This window comes from Pelodiscus sinensis, chromosome 1 (assembly GCF_052426305.1).
Source record: "Pelodiscus sinensis isolate ZL-2025 chromosome 1, ASM5242630v1, whole genome shotgun sequence".
NCBI lineage: Eukaryota > Metazoa > Chordata > Testudines > Trionychidae > Pelodiscus > Pelodiscus sinensis.
In genome coordinates, this window is record NC_143052.1 from 345,232,812 (window position 1) to 345,241,567 (window position 8,756).

Below are 8,756 nucleotides of genomic sequence, written 5' to 3' on the forward strand. Positions count from 1 at the left end.
AATGCAATCACCACATTTTTAAATTAAAGTGCCAATGAAAAACTTCTGCCTGTCTTCAACAACAGCTGGGATAGGGAGGGAGTGCAGAAAGAAACAGAAAGAGAAACACCAACGGATCGACCTAGATTACAACAGACATTTTATTTTTGTTATAAGAATCGCTGGCCACAGAAGAAGGCATGGCCCCATGGTTAAACCACAAATCGGGAGATCTGGCTTCTTTTCCCACCTCTGCCATAGACTCTGCCTGATCTCAAGAAACCAGTTCAAGGCTCAGAGCAGGCTTATTTCCTACTAATTTAAAGGGCAGCAGGATCCATTGTGATCAGCAGAGAGCTAGGACTAAATTCTGTTCATTTATGCTGGCTCTGAGTTTACACCAGCGTCACAGAGATCAGAACCCGGCCGCCGCTCGACTGTCACCAAACCACAAACAGGCACCTTCCGCTAGACTTTCCCAGCACAAGCCCAGCAAGTTTACCATCAGCTAGACGGTGCCGACCTGCTAGACCAGTGGTCTCCAACCTTTTTACACCCAAGATCTCTTTTTAAATCTCAGAACAGGTGAAGATCTACCGCCCCGCCCCTTCCTTAAAGCCCCGCCCTCTCTATTCTCCTCCTGTCCATCACTTGCTATCCCCAGCCCTTACTTACACACTCTGATAAACAGTTTATTTTTAAATTATGCAATATATAAAATTAAAATCATGTGTTTATAGTTATGAAATAAATGGTCTTTTTTTATTCATGCTATTTAAATCTAAAATGAAGCATTTATAATTATACATTTTGTGGGGACAGAGTTCTGTGGCTGGGGGCAGGGAAGAGGGAACAGGGTTCTGGGAGGGCAGAGGACAGGGTTCTGCAGCTGGGGACAGGGTGCCAGTGGGGACAGAATTCGGGGAGTGGGGACGGGAATAGGGACAGAGTTCTGTGGCTGGGAACAGGGGAGTGAGGACAGAATTCTATAGCTGGGGACAGGAGAGTGGGGACAGAGTTCGGGGAGTGGAGACAGGGGAGTGGGGACAGTTCTGTGGCTGGTGAGTAGGGTCTGGGGAGTGGGGAGTGGGGTGCCAGTGGAGGCAAAGAGTCCCCTGCATCAGCCTCCTCCCAGGATTCCCCCCCCCCAGAGGGAAACCAGCGCATGCCTACCCCGGGGTCGACCCCCCTCGGTGCAGGGAAGCCCCGTGCACGCCTGCCCCAGGGCCTACCCCCCCATGTGCGCCTCCCCCGGGACTGACTCACCCCTCCTGTGCAGTGCAGGGAGCCAATGCTCCCTCCCGCAGTACACCAGGCAGAGCAGCTAGCGCACTGGAAGTGGAATCGCCGGAAGTGGCACTAAGCTGCGGGACTTCTGTCCATCCCCGGGAAGCCAACACTACTTCCATTTTCACTTGAGGTAGGTAGTGGGGCTTCTCGGTGGTGGGAGGGAAATGGAAGCGGGGCGGACAGGACGCTTCGCGATCGACTGGTCGGAGGCCTCGCAATCAACCAGTCGATTGCGATTGACCTGTTGGTGATCACGGTGCTAGACAATCCCCCATTGCTGTCCCCAACGCAGACCGGTTGCGGTCTCACCCCTGTCCGGGCTTCCTGCTCTTTCCAACGGCCAGCGGTGCAGACTAGACCAAGTAGCCGAAAAACAAGAGACGTGAAGGCAGAAGCTGAAACCCGGCAAGTTCCACGTAACCAGCTGGGGTGCAGGCAGAACCACTCAGCCTAGCTCCTGAGCCCCATGCTTCAAGGGGAGGTGGAAACGAACAGCTGAGCGAAGCCCCGCCCCCATTTGCAGAGGCGGCTCTGCCCACAATGAGGGTTAAAGAGACAGGCCCCGTCCCTCACACCAGTCCCGACCTCCCCATGGCACTGAATCCCCTCCCTCAGACCTTCTTCCAACCCCATGGCACCAGATACCCTAGCCACCTTCTCACCTGCTACTCTCGGATTCCACCCTGCACTCCCAGCTCTGCAAGACTTGGACACTGCAGGGTGCTGGGAGCAGCAAGACCTGTCCCTGTCTGCCACCAGGTAGCTGTACCTGGTAACTCAAAAGTTGCCATTCTTCTGCAGAGTAATTTCAAGACCCCATTACAGAGAGAGACTGCAGAACTGGAATTCACCTACAAATCTGACAGTTATCCTGGGCTTGAATAAAGACATTAACTGGTTAACGAACTACAAAGCCAATTTCCCCTGCCTTTGACATTAGCATTTTTACATCAAAAGCAATGAATGGAACACATCCAGGCCACTTAATTAGCTTCATTACCTTGAGTTCTACATGGGATTCTGTTATTTCCATTCCCATTCATCTGATGGGTCTTCATAATAACATATATTTCTGTTAGTCTCTAAGGTTCCAGAGGAATACTCATTTTTAAACTTACAGATTAACACGGCGACCTTTCTGAAGTGGTTATGGCAGTTCCATTACTTTCAGGGAAGCATTGAAGAAAGCTGGAAAATGTTGGCTTGGCGCTTTGGATTCCTGTTGCCTTTTTCAGTTGCACCATATTTTAAAGAGCAGGATCAGACCAGAAATGGGATGCTCAAAGCCAAACCCAGCAGCTGCCCCCCTCTGCCTGGTTCCATTTTGGAGGCTGTTTGGTACAGACATATTGTAATAAAAATCAGTGAATTCCAAGCATTTGCATGCAGGCAGGCCGCTACCTAACCAGCCATCACATGTGGCTGTCAAAGCTGTAGCCAGACCTCCTTAAAAACCAATCCAATAGGTTGATCTGCAAGAAGGCCATATCCCTTTGGGATTTCATTGTCATAGAAATGTAGGGAAGAAAGGGACCCCAAGAATTTGACGAGTCCAATCACCTGAGGTAAAGTTATTTACTTGCTCCCATAACATAAGAATTAAGTGTCAGCAAATGAAATTAATAGGTAGCAGGTTTAAAACAAAAGGAAGTTTTTCTTCATGACGTGCACAATCTGTGGAACTCCTTGCCAGAGGATGTTGTGAAGACCAAGATTTTAACAGCATTAAAAAAAGAACTAGATAAATGTATGGAGATTAGGTCTATCAGTACTTATTAACCAGGATGGGTAGCAATGGTGTTCTTAGTCTGTTTGTCAGAGGCTGGAAATGAATGACAGGAGAGGGGATCAAGTGATGTTTACCTGTTCTGTTCACTCCCTCTGGGGCATGTGGTATTGGCCAGTCAGAAGACAGGATACTGGGCTAGATGTTCTTATGTTTTTAAAAACCTCTCTTGTTGCAGATTTAGCTCTTAACTTCTTGTCCTACCTTCTAGAAGAACAATTTCATTCCCATCCCCTCTATAAAAGCCCTTGACATACTAGAAGACTGTTATCAGATACATAACATAAGAACATAACATAAGAACGGCCGTACTAGGTCAGACCAAAGGTCCTTCTAGCCCAGTATCCTGTCTACCGACAGTGGCCAGCACCAGATGCCCCAGAGAGGGTGGACCAAAGACAAATGATCAAGCGATTTGTCTCCTGCCATCTCTCTCCAGCCTCTGAAAAACAGAGGCCAAGGACACCATAGCCTTTTATGGACCTAACCTCCATGAAATTATCTAGCTTCTCTTTAAACTCTATTACAGTCCTAGCCTTCACAACCTCCTCTGGCAAGGAATTCCACAGGTTGACTACACGCTGTGTGAAGAAGAACTTTCTTTTATTCGTTTTAAACCTGCTACCCATTAATTTCATTTGGTGTCCTCTAGTTCTTCTATTTAGGGAACTAATAAATAACTTTTCTTTATCGGCCCTCTCCACACCACTCATGATTTTATAGACCTCTATCATATCCCCCTTCAGTCTCCTCTTTTCTAAACTGAAAAGTCCCAGTTGCTTTAACCTCTCCTCATATGGGACCGGCTCCAAACCCCTAATCATTTTAGTTGCCCTTTTCTGAACCCTTTCCAAGGCCAAAATATCTTTTTTGAGGTGAGGAGACCACATCTGTACACAGTATTCAAGATGTGGGCGTACCATCGTTTTATACAGGGGCAGTAAGATATTCTGGGTCTTATTTTCTATCCCTTTCCTAATAATTCCTAGCAACCTATTTGCCTTTTTGACCGCCGCTGCACACTGCGTGGAAGTTTTCAGAGAACTGTCCACGATAACTCCAAGATCCCTTTCCTGATTTGTCGTAGCCAAATTAGCCCCCATCATACTGTACATATAGTTGGGGTTATTTTTCCCAATGTGCATTACTTTACACTTATCCACATTAAATTTCATTTGCCATTTTGCTGCCCAATCACTGAGTTTGGTGAGATCTTCTTGGAGTCCCTCACAGTCTGCTTCTGTCTTGACTATCCTAAACAGTTTGGTATCATCTGCAAACTTTACTACCTCACTGCTTACCCCTTTCTCCAGATCATTTATGAATAAGTTGAAAAGGATTGGTCCCAGGACTGACTCTTGGGGTACACCACTAGTTACCCCTCTCCAATCTGAAAATTTACCATTTATTCCTACCCTTTGCTTCCTGTCTTTTAACCAGTTCGCAATCCAAGAAAGGACCTTCCCTCTTATCCCATGGCCATGTAATTTACACAAGAGCTTTTGGTGAGGGACCTTGTCAAAGGCTTTCTGAAAATCCAAGTATACTATATCTACTGGATCCCCCTTATCCTCATGCTTGTTAACCCCTTCAAAGAACTCTAATAGATTAGTAAGACAGGATTTCCCTTAACAGAAATCATGTTGACTTCTGTCCAACAAATTATGTTCTTCTACATGCTTCACAATTTTATTCTTTACTATTGTTTTGACTAATTTGCCCGGTACTGAAGTTAGACTTACCCATCTGTAATTGCCAGGATCGCCTCTAGAGCCCTTTTTAAATATTGGTGTCACGTTGGCTACTTTCCAGTCATTAGGTACGGAAGCCGATTTAAAGGATAGGTTACAAACCACAGATAATAGCTCAGCAATTTCCCATTTGAGTTCTTTTAGAACCCTTGGATGAATGCCATCCAGTCTCGGAGATTTGTTAACATTAAGTTTTTCTATTTGTTCCAAAATCTCCTCTAATGACACTTCAATCCGGGACAGTTCCTCAGATTCATCACCCACAAAGGACGGTGCAGATTCGGGAATCTCCCCAACGTCCTCAGCCGTGAAGACTGAAGCAAAGAAATCATTTAGTTTCTCCACAATGGCTTTATCGTCCTTGATTGCTCCTTTTATAGCTCGATCATCTAGGGGACCCACAGGTTTTTTAGCAGGCTTCCTGCTTCTAATGTACTTAAAAAACATTTTGTTATTTCCTTTTGAGTTTTTGGCTAGCTGTTCCTCAAAATCTTTTTTTGCTTTTCTTATTACATTTTTACATTTGATTTGATAGTGTTTATGTTCCTTTCTATTTATCTCACTAGGATTGGACTTCCAATTCTTAAAAGATACCTTTTTGTCCCTCACTGCTTCTTTTACATGGCGGTTAAGCCACAGTGACATTGTTTTAGGTCTCTTGCTATATTTTTTAATTTAGGGTATACATTTAAGTTGAGCCTCTATTATGGTGTCTTTAAAAAGTTTCCATGCAGCTTTCAGGGATCTGGCTCTAGTCACTGTGCCTTTTAATTTCTGTTTAACTAACCTCCTCATTTTTGTGTAATTCCCCTTTTTGAAATTAAATGCCAGGGTGCTGGACTACTGAGGTGTTCTTCCCACCACAGGAATGTTGAATGTTATTATATTATGGTCACTAGTCCCAAGCGGTCCTGTAACGGTTATTTCCTGGACCTGATCCTGCACTCCACTCAGGACTAAATCGAGAATTGCCTCTCCCCTTGTGGGTTCCTGCACCAGCTGCTCCAAGAAGCAGTCATTTAAGCCATTGAGAAATTTGATCTCCGCTTCTCTTCCTGAGGTGCCATGTATCCAGTCAATATGGGGGTAATTAAAATCCCCCATTATTATAAAGTTCTCTATTTTGGTAGCCTCTCTAATCTCCCTCAGCATTTCAATGGCAGTATCGCTGTCCTGATCAGGTGGTCGGTAATATATCCCTACTGCTAATTTCTTATTATTGGAGCATGGAATTACTATCCATAGCGATTCTATGGAACGTGTTGATTCATTTAATATTTTTATTTCATTTGATTCTACATTATCTTTCACATACAGTGCCACTCCGCCACCCACCCGGCCTGCTCTATCCTTTCTATATATTTTATATCCCGGTATGATTGTGTCCCACAGATTTTCCTCATTCCACCAGGTTTCAGTGATGCCTATTATGTCAATCTCCTCATTTAATACGAGGTACTCCAGTTCACCCATCTTTAGTCAGACTCCTAGCATTTGTGTTGAAGCATTTTAAAAATTTGCCACTGCTTATTTGTCTGCCCTTCCCTGATGCATTGGATTCCTTAGAATGCGGTTGTTTGTCTGCTCTGGCCCATGGTTTGTCCTCTCCCCTCCTCTCTTTCTGATGACAGCTTAGAGAATCTCTATCAATGGATTTTCCTCTAAGAGAAGTCTCCCTCCAATTTACGTGCATCTCCGCACCAATTGGCTTTCCCCCATCTCTTAGTCTAAAAACTGCTCTACGGCCTTTTGAATGTTTAGTGCCAGCAGTCTGGTTCCACCCTGGTTTAGGTGGAGCCCATCCTTCCTGTATAGGCTCCCCCTCTCCCAGAAGTGTCCCCAGTTCCTAATAAATCTAAATCCCTCTTCCCTACACCATCGTCTCATCCACGCACTGAGACTCTGAAGCTCTGCCTGCCTACCTGGCCCTGCGCGTGGAACTGGAAGCATTTCCGAGAATGCCACCATAGAGGTCCTGGATTTCAGTCTCTTTCCTAGCAGCCTAAATTTAGCCTCCAGGACATCTCTCCTACCCTTCCCTATGTCATTGGTACCAACATGAACCACGACCACCGGCTCCTCCCCAGCACTACACATAAGTCTAAGATCCCCCCTCAGTCTTCTTTTCTCTTTACTAAACATGCCCAATTTTTCAGCCTTTGCTTATAGGTCAGGGTTTCTAAGCCTTTAATCATTTTTGTTGCTCTTCTATGGACCTTTTCCAATTTGTACTCATCCTTCCTAAATTGTGATTCCCAGAACTGGACACAGCACTCCAGCTGGGAGCTCACCAGTGTTGACTGGAGCAGGTCATTTACCTCCTATATCTTACACACACCACTTTTGTTACTATGCCCCAGAATCACATAAGCCTTTTTTTTTTGCAGTTGTATCACATGGGTTACTGACATTCCCTTTGTGGTTCGTTATAACCTCCAGATCCTTTTCAGCACTACCACCACTCAGACAGCTACTCCTCATTTTGTAATTAGGTGTTTGCCTTTTCCTTCCTAAGTAAATCACTTTGCATTTGTCTTTACTGAATTTTCATCTTGTGGAATTCAGAGCAATTCCCCAATTTGTCAAGGACATTTTGAATTTGAAATCTGCCTTTCAAAGTGCTTGCAACCCCTCCCAGCTTGGTGTCATCTGCAAATACTATAAGCATGTCTATTCCATCATAGAAAACATTAACAAAAATATTGAATAGTACCAGAGCCAGCAGAACTGGCTTAGGGCGGTCATCCCTTGCCCCTCCCTTTTGGGAGCCCCCGAGTAACCATCTCAACTATCATTTGGACAGGACAGTCCACCTTGTTAGCTGCAGGTCCCAGGACAGCCCAAAGGAATACCTAGGGGAGGCCTAGCATGAGGTGGCAGCAGGGGTCAGCCCCTCCACTCGTCCCAGCAGCAGAATCCAGAGATACCTTGCAGCTTGCTCCTCCATTCCACTGCCCTACCAGCCTGCTGCCCTCCACTTCACTACAGTGGCAAGAAGCACTGTGCTCTGGTCCCAGATCCAGCTCACTCCAAGACCTTCATTCCTCAGGACAGTAGGCTAGCCAGCTGGTAACCAGGAGAGAACAGTGTGGCACTGTCAAGTTAGCACTGGCTTAGCAGGGGCTAGCACAGTCATAAATGGAATCAGTGGCAGTTGAATTGCTACTGTGTTAGCACAAATGGATTAAAGTCTCTGGGACACAAATAGCAGGAGGCAGAATGGAAGAGCAGGTCATCCTGTGCTTGGTTTCCCAGGGACCAAGCTTTGATAGGGAGCCCCATAACAAGATCTGAAGTTTGACTTTATATCCCTTGCTAGTGATCTCCACCCCAAAACTCCTTCCAGCAGGAACCAGCTGCAGATGGATGCTAGACTAAATGAGGTTTATTTATCAGTTCCTTATGCTGTCTACAACAGAATGGATGTGGTTTTTGAGGCTCCTGCAGGCAAGGAGCCCTCCAACGTACTTTTATACAAGTGTCATGTGCACACTCTTCCTCCAGCTGAGCAAAACCTGGCTAGAAGGCACAGAGGGTGTGGGGATGGCTGCTCTCAGGAGTTCCTCACCATCCTCCACTTTCCCTTTAGTTCAGAGCATCCTGAGCAACACAGCAGCTTCTTACGTATTTTGTCTTCTCTAAAGGCTGGACAGCTTTAAGAGTGCTCAGCCTTGGCCCATCTCACTGAAGGAGGCTGCCATTACTTTCTAGCTTGACCCAATGCTTGTGGAAAAATCCCTCTCTACAAGATGGTGGTTCCAATAGCAGCTCCCTCCCCCATTAACTTTTCTCCTGGGTTCCTAGTACAGGAACAAGCAGTTCTCCACCACAACCAGCATGCTCCACCTTTTATTTATTATTTAGAAAAGAGAGTGACAAAGTTTGTAAGCCCTTCAGTCAGACCCCTTTGTGTTATATTTTGTATGGTGTCTGGCATGGTGCACTCTTGG